Genomic DNA, 15,549 nt, shown 5'->3' with positions numbered 1-15,549 from the left:
GCAGCTTACAGGATTTCTGTCCATTGGAAGTAGTGAGAGGCAGTTTACAGGAGTTCTGCATCCTGAGTGTAGGAAACACTTTACGGGAGTTCTGTAGCATGGGAGTAGTCTTAGGCACTACGCAGGTTTTCAGTAGTCTGAGTAAAAGAGAAGCAGCTTACAGGATTTCTGTCACTGGAAGTAGTGAGAGGCAGTTTAAATGAGTTCTGAATCCTGCGGGTAGGAAACACTTTACGGGAGTTCTGTAGCATGTGAGAATTCTAACGCACTATGAGGGTTTTCAGTAGTCTGAGTAAAAGAGAAGCAGCTTACAGGATTTCTGTACATTGGAAGTAGTGAGAGGCAGTTCACAGGAGTTCTGCATCCTGAGTGTAGGAAAAACTTATCGGGAGTTCTGTAGCATGGGAGTAGTCTTACGCACTATGCGGGTTTTCAGTAGTCTGAGTTAAAGAGAATCAGCTTTCAGGATTTCTGTCCATTGGAAGTAGTGAGAGGCAGTTCACTGGAGTTCTGCATCCTGAGTGTAGGAAACACTTTACATGAGTTCTCTAGCATGAGAGTAGTCTGACGCACTAGGGTGGTATTCAGTAGTCTGAGTAAAAGAGAAGCAGCTTACAGGATTTCAGTCCATTGGAAGTAGTGAGAGGCAGTTTACAGGAGTTCTGCATCCTGAGTGTAGGAAACACTTTACGGGAGTTCTGTAGCATGGGAGTAGTCTTAGGCACTACGCAGGTTTTCAGTAGTCTGAGTAAAAGAGAAGCAGCTTACAGGATTTCTGTCACTGGAAGTAGTGAGAGGCAGTTTAAATGAGTTCTGAATCCTGCGGGTAGGAAACACTTTACGGGAGTTCTGTAGCATGTGAGAATTCTAACGCACTATGAGGGTTTTCAGTAGTCTGAGTAAAAGAGAAGCAGCTTACAGGATTTCTGTACATTGGAAGTAGTGAGAGGCAGTTCACAGGAGTTCTGCATCCTGAGTGTAGGAAAAACTTATCGGGAGTTCTGTAGCATGGGAGTAGTCTTACGCACTATGCGGGTTTTCAGTAGTCTGAGTTAAAGAGAATCAGCTTTCAGGATTTCTGTCCATTGGAAGTAGTGAGAGGCAGTTCACTGGAGTTCTGCATCCTGAGTGTAGGAAACACTTTACATGAGTTCTCTAGCATGAGAGTAGTCTGACGCACTAGGGTGGTATTCAGTAGTCTGAGTAAAAGAGAAGCAGCTTACAGGATTTCAGTCCATTGGAAGTAGTGAGAGGCAGTTTACAGGAGTTCTGCATCCTGAGGGTAGGAAACACTTTATGGGAGTTCTGTAGCATTGGAGTAGTCTTACGCACTATGCGGGTTTTCAGTAGTCTGAGTAAAGGAGAAGCAGCTTACAGGATTTCTGTACATTGGAAGTAGTGAGAGGCAGTTCACAGGAGTTCTGCATCCTGAGTGTAGAAAACACTTTACGGGCGTTCTGTAGCATGGGAGTAGTCTTACGCACTATGCGGGTTTTCAGTAGTTGAGTAAAAGAGAAGCAGCTTACAGGAGTTCTGTACATTGGAAGTAGTGAGAGGCAGTTTACAGGAGTTCTGCATCGTGAGGGTAGGAAACACTTTACGGGAGTTCTGTAGCATGGGAGTAGTCTTACGCACTATGCGGGTTTTCAGTAGTTAAGTAAAAGAGAAGCAGCTTACAGGATTTCTATCCATTGGAAGTAGTGAGAGGCAGTTTACAGGAGTTCTGCATCCTGAGGGTAGGAAACACTTTATGGGAGTTCTGTAGCATAGGAGAATTCTAACGCACTATGCGGATTTTCAGTAGTCTGAGAAAAAGAGAAGCAGCTTACAGGATTTCTGTACATTGGAAGTGGTGAGAGGCAGTTCACAGGAGTTCTGCATCCGGAGGGTAGCAAACACTTCACGGGAGTTCTGTAGCATGGGAGTAGTCTTACGCACTATGCGGGTTTTCAGTAGTCTGAGTAAAAGAGAAGCAGCTTACAGGATTTCTGTCCATTGGAAGTAGTGAGAGGCATTTACAGGAGATCTGCATCCTGAGTGTAGGAAACACTTTACGGGAGTTCTGTAGCATGGGAGAAATCTTACGCACTATGCGGGTTTTCAGTAGTCTGAGTAAAAGAGAAGCAGCTTACAGGATTTCTGTACATTGGAAGAAGTGAGAGGCAGTTTACAGGAGTTCTGCATCCTGAGTGTAGGAAACACTTTATGGGAGTTCTGTAGCATGGGAGTAGTCCTACGCACTATGTGGGTTTTCAGTAGTCTGAGTAAAAGAGAAGCAGCTTACAGGATTTCTGTACATTGGAAGTAGTGAGAGGCAGTTCACAGGAGTTCTGCATCCTGAGTGTAGGAAACACTTTACATGAGTTCTCTAGCATGAGAGTAGTCTGACGCACTAGGGTGGTATTCAGTAGTCTGAGTAAAAGAGAAGCAGCTTACAGGATTTCAGTCCATTGGAAGTAGTGAGAGGCAGTTTACAGGAGTTCTGCATCCTGAGGGTAGGAAACACTTTATGGGAGTTCTGTAGCATGGGAGTAGTCTTACGCACTATGCGGGTTTTCAGTAGTCTGAGTAAAAGAGAAGCAGTTTACAGGATTTCTGTACATTGGAAGTAGTGAGAGGCAGTTTACAGGAGTTCTGCATCCTGAGTGTAGAAAACACTTTACGGGAGTTCTGTATCATGGGAGTAGTCTTACGCACTATGCGGGTTTTCAGTAGTCTGAGTAAAAGAGAAGCAGTTTACAGGATTTCTGTACATTGGAAGTAGTGAGAGGCAGTTTACAGGAGTTCCGCACCCTGAGTGTAGGAAACACTTTACGGGAGTTCTGTAGCATTGGAGTAGTCTTACGCACTATGCGGGTTTTAAGTAGTCTGAGTAAAAGAGAAGCAGCTTACAGGATTTCTGTACATTGGAAGTAGTGAGAGGCAGTTCACAGGAGTTCTGCATCCTGAGTGTAGGAAACACTTTACGGGAGTTCTGTAGCATTGGAGTAGTCTTACGCACTATGCGGGTTTTCAGTAGTCTGAGTAAAAGAGAAGCAGCTTACAGGATTTCTGTACATTGGAAGAAGTGAGAGGCAGTTGACAGGAGTTCTGCATCCTGAGTGTAGGAAATACTTTACGGACGTTCTGTAGCATGGGAGTAGTCTTACGCACTATGCGGGTTTTCAGTAGTCTGAGTAAAGGAGAAGCAGCTTACAGGATTTCTGTACATTGGAAGTAGTGAGAGGCAGTTCACAGGAGTTCTGCATCCTGAGTGTAGAAAACACTTTACGGGCGTTCTGTAGCATGGGAGTAGTCTTACGCACTATGCGGGTTTTCAGTAGTTGAGTAAAAGAGAAGCAGCTTACAGGAGTTCTGTACATTGGAAGTAGTGAGAGGCAGTTTACAGGAGTTCTGCATCGTGAGGGTAGGAAACACTTTACGGGAGTTCTGTAGCATGGGAGAATTCTCACGCACTATGCGGGTTTTCAGTAGTCTGAGTAAAAGAGAAGCAGCTTACAGGATTTCTGTACATTGGAAGTAGTGAAAGGCAGTTCACAGCAGTTCTGCATCCTGAGTGTAGCAAACCCTTTACGGGAGTTCTTTAGCATGGGAGTAGTCCTACGCACTATGCGGGTTTTCAGTAGTCTGAGTAAAAGAGAGCAGCTTACAGGATTTCTGTACATTGGAAGTAGTGAGAGGCAGTTTACAGGAGTTCTGCATCCTGAGCGTAGGAGACAGTTTACGGGAGTTCTGTAGCATGGGAGTAGTCTTACGCACTATGCGGGTTTTCAGTAGTCTGAGTAAAAGAGAGCAGCTTACAGGATTTCTGTACATTGGAAGTAGTGAGAGGCAGTTTAAATGAGTTCTGCATCCTGAGTGCAGGAAACACTTTACGGGAGTTCTGTAGCATTGGTGTAGTCTTACGCACTATGCGGGTTTTCAGTAGTCTGAGTAAAAGAGAGCAGCTTACAGGATTTCTGTACATTGGAAGTAGTGAGAGGCAGTTTACAGGAGTTCTGCATCCTGAGTGTAGGAAACACTTTATGGGAGTTCTATAGCATGGGAGTAGTCTTACGTACTATGCGGATTTTCAGTAGTCTGAGTAAAATAGAAGCAGCTTACAGGATTTCTGTACATTGGAAGTAGTGAGAGGCAGTTTACAGAAGTTCTGCATCCTGAGTGTAGGAAACACTTTACGGGAGTTCTGTAGCATGGGAGTAGTCTTACGCACTATGCGGGTTTTCAGTAGTCTGAGTAAAAGAGAAGCAGCTCACAGGATTTCTGTACATTGGAAGTAGTGAGAGGCAGTTTACAGGAGTTCTGCATCCTGAGTGTAGAAAACACTTTACGGGAGTTCTGTAGCATGGGAGTAGTCTTACGCACTATGCGGGTTTTCAGTAGTTAAGTAAAAGAGAAGCAGCTTACAGGATTTCTATCCATTGGAAGTAGTGAGAGGCAGTTTACAGGAGTTCTGCATCCTGAGGGTAGGAAACACTTTATGGGAGTTCTGTAGCATGGGAGAATTCTAACGCACTATGCGGATTTTCAGTAGTCTGAGAAAAAGAGAAGCAGCTTACAGGATTTCTGTACATTGGAAGTGGTGAGAGGCAGTTCACAGGAGTTCTGCATCCGGAGTGTAGCAAACACTTCACGGGAGTTCTGTAGCATGGGAGTAGTCTTACGCACTATGCGGGTTTTCAGTAGTCTGAGTAAAAGAGAAGCAGCTTACAGGATTTCTGTCCATTGGAAGTAGTGAGAGGCATTTACAGGAGATCTGCATCCTGAGTGTAGGAAACACTTTACGGGAGTTCTGTAGCATGGGAGAAATCTTACGCACTATGCGGGTTTTCAGTAGTCTGAGTAAAAGAGAAGCAGCTTACAGGATTTCTGTACATTGGAAGAAGTGAGAGGCAGTTTACAGGAGTTCTGCATCCTGAGTGTAGGAAACACTTTATGGGAGTTCTGTAGCATGGGAGTAGTCCTACGCACTATGCGGGTTTTCAGTAGTCTGAGTAAAAGAGAAGCAGCTTACAGGATTTCTGTACATTGGAAGTAGTGAGAGGCAGTTCACAGGAGTTCTGCATCCTGAGTGTAGGAAACACTTTACATGAGTTCTCTAGCATGAGAGTAGTCTGACGCACTAGGGTGGTATTCAGTAGTCTGAGTAAAAGAGAAGCAGCTTACAGGATTTCAGTCCATTGGAAGTAGTGAGAGGCAGTTTACAGGAGTTCTGCATCCTGAGGGTAGGAAACACTTTATGGGAGTTCTGTAGCATGGGAGTAGTCTTACGCACTATGCGGGTTTTCAGTAGTCTGAGTAAAAGAGAAGCAGTTTACAGGATGTCTGTACATTGGAAGTAGTGAGAGGCAGTTTACAGGAGTTCTGCATCCTGAGTGTAGAAAACACTTTACGGGAGTTCTGTATCATGGGAGTAGTCTTACGCACTATGCGGGTTTTCAGTAGTCTGAGTAAAAGAGAAGCAGTTTACAGGATTTCTGTACATTGGAAGTAGTGAGAGGCAGTTTACAGGAGTTCCGCATCCTGAGTGTAGGAAACACTTTACGGGAGTTCTGTAGCATTGGAGTAGTCTTACGCACTATGCGGGTTTTAAGTAGTCTGAGTAAAAGAGAAGCAGCTTACAGGATTTCTGTACATTGGAAGTAGTGAGAGGCAGTTCACAGGAGTTCTGCATCCTGAGTGTAGGAAACACTTTACGGGAGTTCTGTAGCATTGGAGTAGTCTTACGCACTATGCGGGTTTTCAGTAGTCTGAGTAAAAGAGAAGCAGCTTACAGGATTTCTGTACATTGGAAGAAGTGAGAGGCAGTTGACAGGAGTTCTGCATCCTGAGTGTAGGAAATACTTTACGGACGTTCTGTAGCATGGGAGTAGTCTTACGCACTATGCGGGTTTTCAGTAGTCTGAGTAAAGGAGAAGCAGCTTACAGGATTTCTGTACATTGGAAGTAGTGAGAGGCAGTTCACAGGAGTTCTGCATCCTGAGTGTAGAAAACACTTTACGGGCGTTCTGTAGCATGGGAGTAGTCTTACGCACTATGCGGGTTTTCAGTAGTTGAGTAAAGAGAAGCAGCTTACAGGAGTTCTGTACATTGGAAGTAGTGAGAGGCAGTTTACAGGAGTTCTGCATCGTGAGGGTAGGAAACACTTTACGGGAGTTCTGTAGCATGGGAGAATTCTCACGCACTATGCGGGTTTTCAGTAGTCTGAGTAAAAGAGAAGCAGCTTACAGGATTTCTGTACATTGGAAGTAGTGAAAGGCAGTTCACAGCAGTTCTGCATCCTGAGTGTAGCAAACCCTTTACGGGAGTTCTTTAGCATGGGAGTAGTCCTACGCACTATGCGGGTTTTCAGTAGTCTGAGTAAAAGAGAAGCAGCTTACAGGATTTCTGTACATTGGAAGTAGTGAGAGGCAGTTTAAAGGAGTTCTGCATCCAGTGTAGGAAACACTTTACGGGAGTTCTGTAGCATGGGAGTATTCTTAAGCACTATGTGGGTTTTCAGTAGTCTGAGTAAAACAGAAGCAGCTTACAGGATTTCTGTACATTGGAAGTAGTGAGAGGCAGTTTACAGAAGTTCTGCATCCTGAGTGTAGGAAACACTTTACGGGAGTTCTGTAGCATGGGAGTAGTCTTACGCACTATGTGGGTTTTCAGTAGTCTGAGTAAAAGAGAAGCAGCTTACAGGATTTCTGTACATTGGAAGTAGTGAGAGGCAGTTTACAGGAGTTCTGCATCCTGAGCGTAGGAGACAGTTTACGGGAGTTCTGTAGCATGGGAGTAGTCTTACACAGTATGCGGGTTTTCAGTAGTCTGAGTAAAAGAGAAGCAGCTTACAGGATTTCTGTACATTGGAAGTAGTGAGAGGCAGTTTACAGGAGTTCTGCATCCTGAGCGCAGGAAACACTTTACGGGAGTTCTGTAGCATTGGGGTAGTCTTACGCACTATGCGGGTTTTCAGTAGTCTGAGTAAAAGAGAGCAGCTTACAGGATTTCTGTACATTGGAAGTAGTGAGAGGCAGTTTACAGGAGTTCTGCATCCTGAGTGTAGAAAACACTTTATGGGAGTTCTCTAGCATGGGAGTAGTCTTACGTACTATGCGGGTTTTCAGTAGTCTGAGTAAAAGAGAAGCAGCTTACAGGATTTCTGTATATTGGAAGTAGTGAGAGGCAGTTTAAAGGGGTTCTGCATCCAGTGTAGGAAACACTTTACGGGAGTTCTGTAGCATGGGAGAAGTCTTACGCACTATGTGGGTTTTCAGTAGTCTGAGTGAAAGAGAAGCAGCTCACAGGATTTCTGTACATTGGAAGTAGTGAGAGGCAGTTTACAGAAGTTCTGCATCCTGAGTGTAGGAAACACTTTACGGGACTTCTGTAGCATGGGAGTAGTCTTACGCACTATGTGGGTTTTCAGTAGTCTGAGTAAAAGAGAAGCAGCTCACAGGATTTCTGTACATTGGAAGTAGTGAGAGGCAGTTTACAGGAGTTCTGCATCCTGAGGGTAGGAAACACTTTACGGGAGTTCTGTAGCATGGGAGTAGTCTTACGCATTATGCGGGTTTTCAGTAGTCTGAGTAAAAGAGAAGCAGCTTACACGATTTCTGTACATTGGAAATAGTGAGAGGAAGTTTACAGCAGCTCTGCCTGCTTAGTGTAAGAAACACTTTACGGGAGTTCTGAAGAATGGGAGTAGTCTTACGCACTATGCGGGTTTTCAGTAGTCTGAGTAAAAGAGAAGCAGCTTACAGGATTTCTGTCCATTGGAAGTAGTGAGAGGCAGTTTACAGGAGTTCTGCATCCTGAGGGTAGGAAACACTTTACGGGAGTTCTGAAGCATGGGAGTAGTCTTACGCACTATGCGGGTTTTCAGTAGTCTGAGTAAAAGAGAATCAGCTTACAGGATTTCTGTACATTGTAAGTAGTGATAGGCAGTTTACAGGAGTTCTGCATCCTGAACGTAGGAAACACTTTACGGGAGTTCTGTAGCATGGGAGTAGTCTTACGCACTCTGCGGGTTTTCAGTAGTCTGAGTAAAAGAGAAGCAGCTTACAGGATTTCTGTCCATTGGAATTAGTGAGAGGCAGTTTACAGGAGTTCTGCATCCTGAGTGTAGGAAGCACTTTATGGGAATTCTCTAGCATGGGAGTAGTCTTACGCACTATGCGGGTTTTCAGTAGTCTGAGTAAAAGAGAAGCAGCTTACAGGATTTCTGTACATTGGAAGTAGTGAGAGGCAGTTCACAGGAGTTCTGCATCCTGAGGGTAGGAAACACTTTACGGGAGTTCTGTAGCATGGGAGTAGTCTTACGCACTATGTGGGTTTTCAGTAGTCTGAGTAAAAGAGAAGCAGCTTACAGGATTTCTGTACATTGGAAGTAGTGAGAGGCAGTTCACAGGAGTTCTGCATCCTGAGGGTAGGAAACACTTTACGGGAGTTCTGTAGCATGGGAGTAATCTTACGCACTATGCGGGTTTTCAGTAGTCTGAGTAAAAGAGAAGCAGCTTACAGGATTTCTGTCCATTGGAAGTAGTGAGAGGCAGTTTACAGGAGTTCTGCATCCTGAGTGTAGGAAACACTTTACGAGAGTTCTCTAGCATGGGAGTAGTCTTACGCACTATGCGGGTTTTCAGTAGTCTGAGTAAAAGAGAAGCAGCTTACAGGATTTCTGTACATTGGAAGTAGTGAGAGGCAGTTTACAGGAGTTCTGCATCCTGAGTGTAGGAAACACTTTACGGGAGTTCTGTAGCATTGGAGTTGTCTTACGCACTATGTGGGTTTTCAGTAGTCTGAGTAAAAGAGAAGCAGCTTACAGGATTTCTGTATATTGGAAGTAGTGAGAGGCAGTTCACAGGAGTTCTGCATCCTGAGTGTAGGAAACACTTTACGGGAGTTCTGTAGCATGGGAGTAGTCTTACGCACTATGCGGGTTTTCAGTAGTCTGAGTAAAAGAGAAGCAGCTTACAGGATTTCTGTACATTGGAAGTAGTGAGAGGCAATTCACAGGAGTTCTGCATCCTGAGGGTAGGAAATACTTTACGGGAGTTCTGTAGCATGGGAGTAGTCTTACGCACTATGCGGGTTTTCAGTAGTCTGAGTAAAAGAGAAGCAGCTTACAGGATTTCTGTACATTGGAAGAAGTGAGAGGCAGTTTACAGGAGTTCTGCATCCTGAGTGTAGAAAACACTTTACGGGAGTTCTGTAGCATGGGAGTAGTCTTACGCACTATGCGGGTTTTCAGTAGTCTGAGCAAAAAAGAAGCAGCTTACAGGATTTCTGTACATTGGAAGTAGTGAGAGGAAGTTTACTGCAGCTCTGCATGCTTAGTGTAAGTAACACTTTACGGGAGTTCTGAAGCATGGGAGTAGTCTTACGCACTATGCGGGTTTTCAGTAGTCTGAGTAAAAGAGAAGCAGCTTACAGGATTTCTGTACATTGGAGGTAGTGAGAGGCAGTTCACAGGAGTTCTGCATCCTGAGTGTAGGAAACACTTTACGGGAGTTCTGTAGCATGGGAGTAGTCTTACGCACTCTGCGGGTTTTCAGTAGTCTGAGTAAAAGAGAAGCAGCTTACAGGATTTCTGTCCATTGGAAGTAGTGAGAGGCAGTTTACAGGAGTTCTGCATCCAGTGTAGGAAACACTTTACGGGAGTTCTTTAGCATGGGAGTAGTTTTACGCTCTATGCGAGTTTTCAGTAGTCTGAGTAAAAGAGAAGCAGCTTACAGGATTTCTGTACATTGGAAGTAGTGAGAGGCAGTTGACAGGAGTTCTGCATCCTGAGTGTAGGAAACACTTTACGGGAGTTTTGTAGCATGGGAGAAGTCTTACGCACTAGAGGGTTTTCATTAGTCTGAGTAAAAGAGAAGCAGCTTACAGGATTTCTGTACATTGGAAGAAGTGAGAGGCAGTTAACAGGAGTTCTGCATCCTGAGTGCAGGAAACACTTTACGGGAGTTCTGTAGCATGGGAGTAGTCTTACGCACTATGCGGGTTTTCAGTAGACTGAGTAAAAGAGAGGCAGCTTACAGGATTTCTGTCCATTGGAAGTAGTGAGAGGCAGTTTACAGGAGTTCTGCATCCTGAGTGTAGGAAACACTTTACGGGAGTTCTGTAGCATGGGAGTAGTCTTAGGCACTATGCAGGTTTTCAGTAGTCTGAGTAAAAGAGAAGCAGCTTACAGGATTTCTGTCACTGGAAGTAGTGAGAGGCAGTTTAAATGAGTTCTGAATCCTGCGGGTAGGAAACACTTTACGGGAGTTCTGTAGCATGTGAGAATTCTAACGCACTATGAGGGTTTTCAGTAGTCTGAGTAAAAGAGAAGCAGCTTACAGGATTTCTGTACATTGGAAGTAGTGAGAGGCAGTTCACAGGAGTTCTGCATCCTGAGTGTAGGAAACACTTTACGGGCGTTCTGTAGCATGGGAGTAGTCTTAAGCACTATGTGGGTTTTCAGTAGTCTGAGTAAAAGAGAAGCAGCTTACAGGATTTCTGTACATTGGAAGTAGTGAGAGGCAGTTCACAGGAGTTCTGCATCCTGAGTGTAGGAAACACTTTACGGGAGTTCTCTAGCAAAGGAGTAGTCTTACGCACTATGCGGGTTTTCAGTAGTCTGAGTAAAAGAGAAGCAGCTTACAGGATTTCTGTCCATTGGAAGTAGTGAGAGGCAATTCACAGGAGTTCTGCATCCTGAGGGTAGGAAATACTTTACGGGAGTTCTGTAGCATGGGAGTAGTCTTACGCACTATGCGGGTTTTCAGTAGTCTGAGTAAAAGAGAAGCAGCTTACAGGATTTCTGTACATTGGAAGAAGTGAGAGGCAGTTTACAGGAGTTCTGCATCCTGAGTGTAGAAAACACTTTACGGGAGTTCTGTAGCATGGGAGTAGTCTTACGCACTATGCGGGTTTTCAGTAGTCTGAGCAAAAAAGAAGCAGCTTACAGGATTTCTGTACATTGGAAGTAGTGAGAGGAAGTTTACTGCAGCTCTGCATGCTTAGTGTAAGTAACACTTTACGGGAGTTCTGAAGCATGGGAGTAGTCTTACGCACTATGCGGGTTTTCAGTAGTCTGAGTAAAAGAGAGCAGCTTACAGGATTTCTGTACATTGGAAGTAGTGAGAGGCAGTTTACAGGAGTTCTGCATCCTGAGTGTAGGAAACACTTTATGGGAGTTCTATAGCATGGGAGTAGTCTTACGTACTATGCGGATTTTCAGTAGTCTGAGTAAAAGAGAAGCAGCTTACAGGATTTCTGTCCCTGGAAGTAGTGGGAGGCAGTTTAAATGAGTTCTGCATCCTGCGGGTAGGAAACACTTTACGGGAGTTCTGTAGCATGTGAGAATTCTAACGCACTATGAGGGTTTTCAGTAGTCTGAGTAAAAGAGAAGCAGCTTACAGGATTTCTGTACATTGGAAGTAGTGAGAGGCAGTTCACAGGAGTTCTGCATCCTGAGTGTAGGAAACACTTTACGGGCGTTCTGTAGCATGGGAGTAGTCTTAAGCACTATGTGGGTTTTCAGTAGTCTGAGTAAAAGAGAAGCAGCTTACAGGATTTCTGTATATTGGAAGTAGTGAGAGGCAGTTCACAGGAGTTCTGCATCCTGAGTGTAGGAAACACTTTACGGGAGTTCTGTAGCATGGGAGTAGTCTTACGCACTATGCGGGTTTTCAGTAGTCTGAGTAAAAGAGAAGCAGCTTACAGGATTTCTGTCCATTGGAAGTAGTGAGAGGCAATTCACAGGAGTTCTGCATCCTGAGGGTAGGAAATACTTTACGGGAGTTCTGTAGCATGGGAGTAGTCTTACGCACTATGCGGGTTTTCAGTAGTCTGAGTAAAAGAGAAGCAGCTTACAGGATTTCTGTACATTGGAAGAAGTGAGAGGCAGTTTACAGGAGTTCTGCATCCTGAGTGTAGAAAACACTTTACGGGAGTTCTGTAGCATGGGAGTAGTCTTACGCACTATGCGGGTTTTCAGTAGTCTGAGCAAAAAAGAAGCAGCTTACAGGATTTCTGTACATTGGAAGTAGTGAGAGGAAGTTTACTGCAGCTCTGCATGCTTAGTGTAAGTAACACTTTACGGGAGTTCTGTAGCATGGGAGTAGTCTTACGCACTATGCGGGTTTTCAGTAGTCTGAGTAAAAGAGAGCAGCTTACAGGATTTCTGTACATTGGAAGTAGTGAGAGGCAGTTTACAGGAGTTCTGCATCCTGAGTGTAGGAAACACTTTATGGGAGTTCTATAGCATGGGAGTAGTCTTACGTACTATGCGGATTTTCAGTAGTCTGAGTAAAAGAGAAGCAGCTCACAGGATTTCTGTCCATTGGAAGTAGTGAGAGGCAGTTGACAGGAGTTCTGCATCCTGAGTGTAGGAAACACTTTACGGGAGTTTTGTAGCATGGGAGAAGTCTTACGCACTAGAAGGGTTTTCATTAGTCTGAGTAAAAGAGAAGCAGCTTACAGGATTTCTGTACATTGGAAGAAGTGAGAGGCAGTTAACAGGAGTTCTGCATCCTGAGTGCAGGAAACACTTTACGGGAGTTCTGTAGCATGGGAGTAGTCTTACGCACTATGCGGGTTTTCAGTAGACTGAGTAAAAGAGAGGCAGCTTACAGGATTTCTGTCGATTGGAAGTAGTGAGAGGCAGTTCACAGGAGTTCTGCATCCTGAGTGTAGGAAACACTTTACATGAGTTCTCTAGCATGAGAGTAGTCTGACGCACTAGGGTGGTATTCAGTAGTCTGAGTAAAAGAGAAGCAGCTTACAGGATTTCTGTCCATTGGAAGTAGTGAGAGGCAGTTTACAGGAGTTCTGCATCCTGAGTGTAGGAAACACTTTACGGGACTTCTGTAGCATGGGAGTAGTCTTACGCACTATATGGGTTTTCAGTAGTCTGAGTAAAAGAGAAGCAGCTCACAGGATTTCTGTACATTGGAAGTAGTGAGAGGCAGTTTACAGGAGTTCTGCATCCTGAGTGTAGAAAACACTTTACGGGAGTTCTGTAACATGGGAGTAGTCTTACGCACTATGCGGGTTTTCAGTAGTCTGAGTAAAAGAGAAGCAGCTTACAGGATTTCTGTACATTGGAAGTAGTGAGAGGCAGTTTAAATGAGTTCTGCATCCTGAGTGCAGGAAACACTTTACGGGAGTTCTGTAGCATTGGTGTAGTCTTACGCACTATGCGGGTTTTCAGTAGTCTGAGTAAAAGAGAGCAGCTTACAGGATTTCTGTACATTGGAAGTAGTGAGAGGCAGTTTACAGGAGTTCTGCATCCTGAGTGTAGGAAACACTTTATGGGAGTTCTATAGCATGGGAGTAGTCTTACGTACTATGCGGATTTTCAGTAGTCTGAGTAAAAGAGAAGCAGCTTACAGGATTTCTGTCCCTGGAAGTAGTGGGAGGCAGTTTAAATGAGTTCTGCATCCTGCGGGTAGGAAACACTTCACGGGAGTTCTGTAGCATGGGAGAATTCTAACACACTAGGCGGGTTTTCAGTAGTCTCAGTAAAAGAGAAGCAGCTTACAGGATTTCTGTACATTGGAAGTAGTGAGAGGCAGTTTACAGGAGTTATGCATCCTGAGTGTAGAAAACACTTTACGGGAGTTCTGTAGCATGGGAGTAGTCTTACGCACTATGCGGGTTTTCAGTAGTTGAGTAAAAGAGAAGCAGCTTACAGGATTTCTATCCATTGGAAGTAGTGAGAGGCAGTTTACAGGAGTTCTGCATCCTGAGGAAGGAAACACTTTACAGGAGTTCTGTACCATAGGAGAATTCTAACGCACTATGCGGATTTTCAGTAGTCTGAGAAAAAGAGAAGCAGCTTACAGGATTTCTGTACATTGGAAGTAGTGAGAGGCAGTTCACAGGAGTTCTGCATCCGGAGTGTAGCAAACACTTTACGGGAGTTCTGTAGCATGGGAGTAGTCTTACGCACTATGGGGGTTTTCAGTAGTCTGAGAAAAAGAGAAGCAGCTTACAGGATTTCTGTACATTGGAAGTAGTGAGAGGCAGTTTACAGGAGATCTGCATCCTGAGTGTAGGAAACACTTTACGGGAGTTCTGTAGCATGGGAGAAATCTTACGCACTATGCGGGTTTTCAGTAGTCTGAGTAAAACAGAAGCAGCTTACAGGATTTCTGTACATTGGAAGAAGTGAGAGGCAGTTTACAGGAGTTCTGCATCCTGAGGGTAGGAAACACTTTATGGGAGTTCTGTAGCATGGGAGTAGTCCTACGCACTATGCGGGTTTTCAGTAGTCTGAGTAAAAGAGAAGCAGCTTACAGGATTTCTGTACATTGGAAGTAGTGAGAGGCAGTTTAAAGGAGTTCTGCATCCAGTGTAGGAAACACTTTACGGGAGGTCTGTAGCATGGGAGTAGTCTTACGCACTATGCGGGTTTTCAGTAGTCTGAGTAAAAGAGAAGCAGCTTACAGGATTTCTGTACATTGGAAGAAGTGAGAGGCAGTTAACAGGAGTTCTGCATCCTGAGTGCAGGAAACACTTTACGGGAGTTCTGTAGCATGGGTGTAGTCTTACGCACTATGCGGGTTTTCAGTAGTCTGAGTAAAAGAGAGCAGCTTACAGGATTTCTGTACATTGGAAGTAGTGAGAGGCAGTTTACAGGAGTTCTGCATCCTGAGTGTAGGAAACACTTTATGGGAGTTCTATAGCATGGGAGTAGTCTTACGTACTATGCGGATTTTCAGTAGTCTGAGTAAAAGAGAAGCAGCTTACAGGATTTCTGTCCCTGGAAGTAGTGGGAGGCAGTTTAAATGAGTTCTGCATCCTGCGGGTAGGAAACACTTCACGGGAGTTCTGTAGCATGGGAGAATTCTAACACACTATGCGGGTTTTCAGTAGTCTCAGTAAAAGAGAAGCAGCTTACAGGATTTCTGTACATTGGAAGTAGTGAGAGGCAGTTTACAGGAGTTCTGCATCCTGAGTGTAGCAAACCCTTTACGGGAGTTCTGTAGCATGGGAGTAGTCTTACGCACTATGCGGGTTTTCAGTAGTTGAGTAAAAGAGAAGCAGCTTACAGGATTTCTATCCATTGGAAGTAGTGAGAGGCAGTTTACAGGAGTTCTGCATCCTGAGGAAGGAAACACTTTACAGGAGTTCTGTACCATAGGAGAATTCTAACGCACTATGCGGATTTTCAGTAGTCTGAGAAAAAGAGAAGCAGCTTACAGGATTTCTGTACATTGGAAGTAGTGAGAGGCAGTTCACAGGAGTTCTGCATCCGGAGTGTAGCAAACACTTTACGGGAGTTCTGTAGCATGGGAGTAGTCTTACGCACTATGGGGGTTTTCAGTAGTCTGAGAAAAAGAGAAGCAGCTTACAGGATTTCTGTACATTGGAAGTAGTGAGAGGCAGTTTACAGGAGATCTGCATCCTGAGTGTAGGAAACACTTTACGGGAGTTCTGTAGCATGGGAGAAATCTTACGCACTATGCGGGTTTTCAGTAGTCTGAGTAAAACAGAAGCAGCTTACAGGATTTCTGTACATTGGAAGAAGTGAGAGGCAGTTTACAGGAGTTCTGCATCCTGAGGGTAGGAAACACT

The sequence above is a fragment of the Oryctolagus cuniculus genome, chromosome 20 (genome assembly GCF_051225735.1).
Source record: "Oryctolagus cuniculus isolate XC-2025 breed Fujian yellow rabbit chromosome 20, ASM5122573v1, whole genome shotgun sequence".
In the NCBI taxonomy this organism is placed as follows: domain Eukaryota; kingdom Metazoa; phylum Chordata; class Mammalia; order Lagomorpha; family Leporidae; genus Oryctolagus; species Oryctolagus cuniculus.
The sequence above is the reverse complement of the archived record's forward strand: the minus strand, read 5'-3'. Positions refer to the sequence as shown.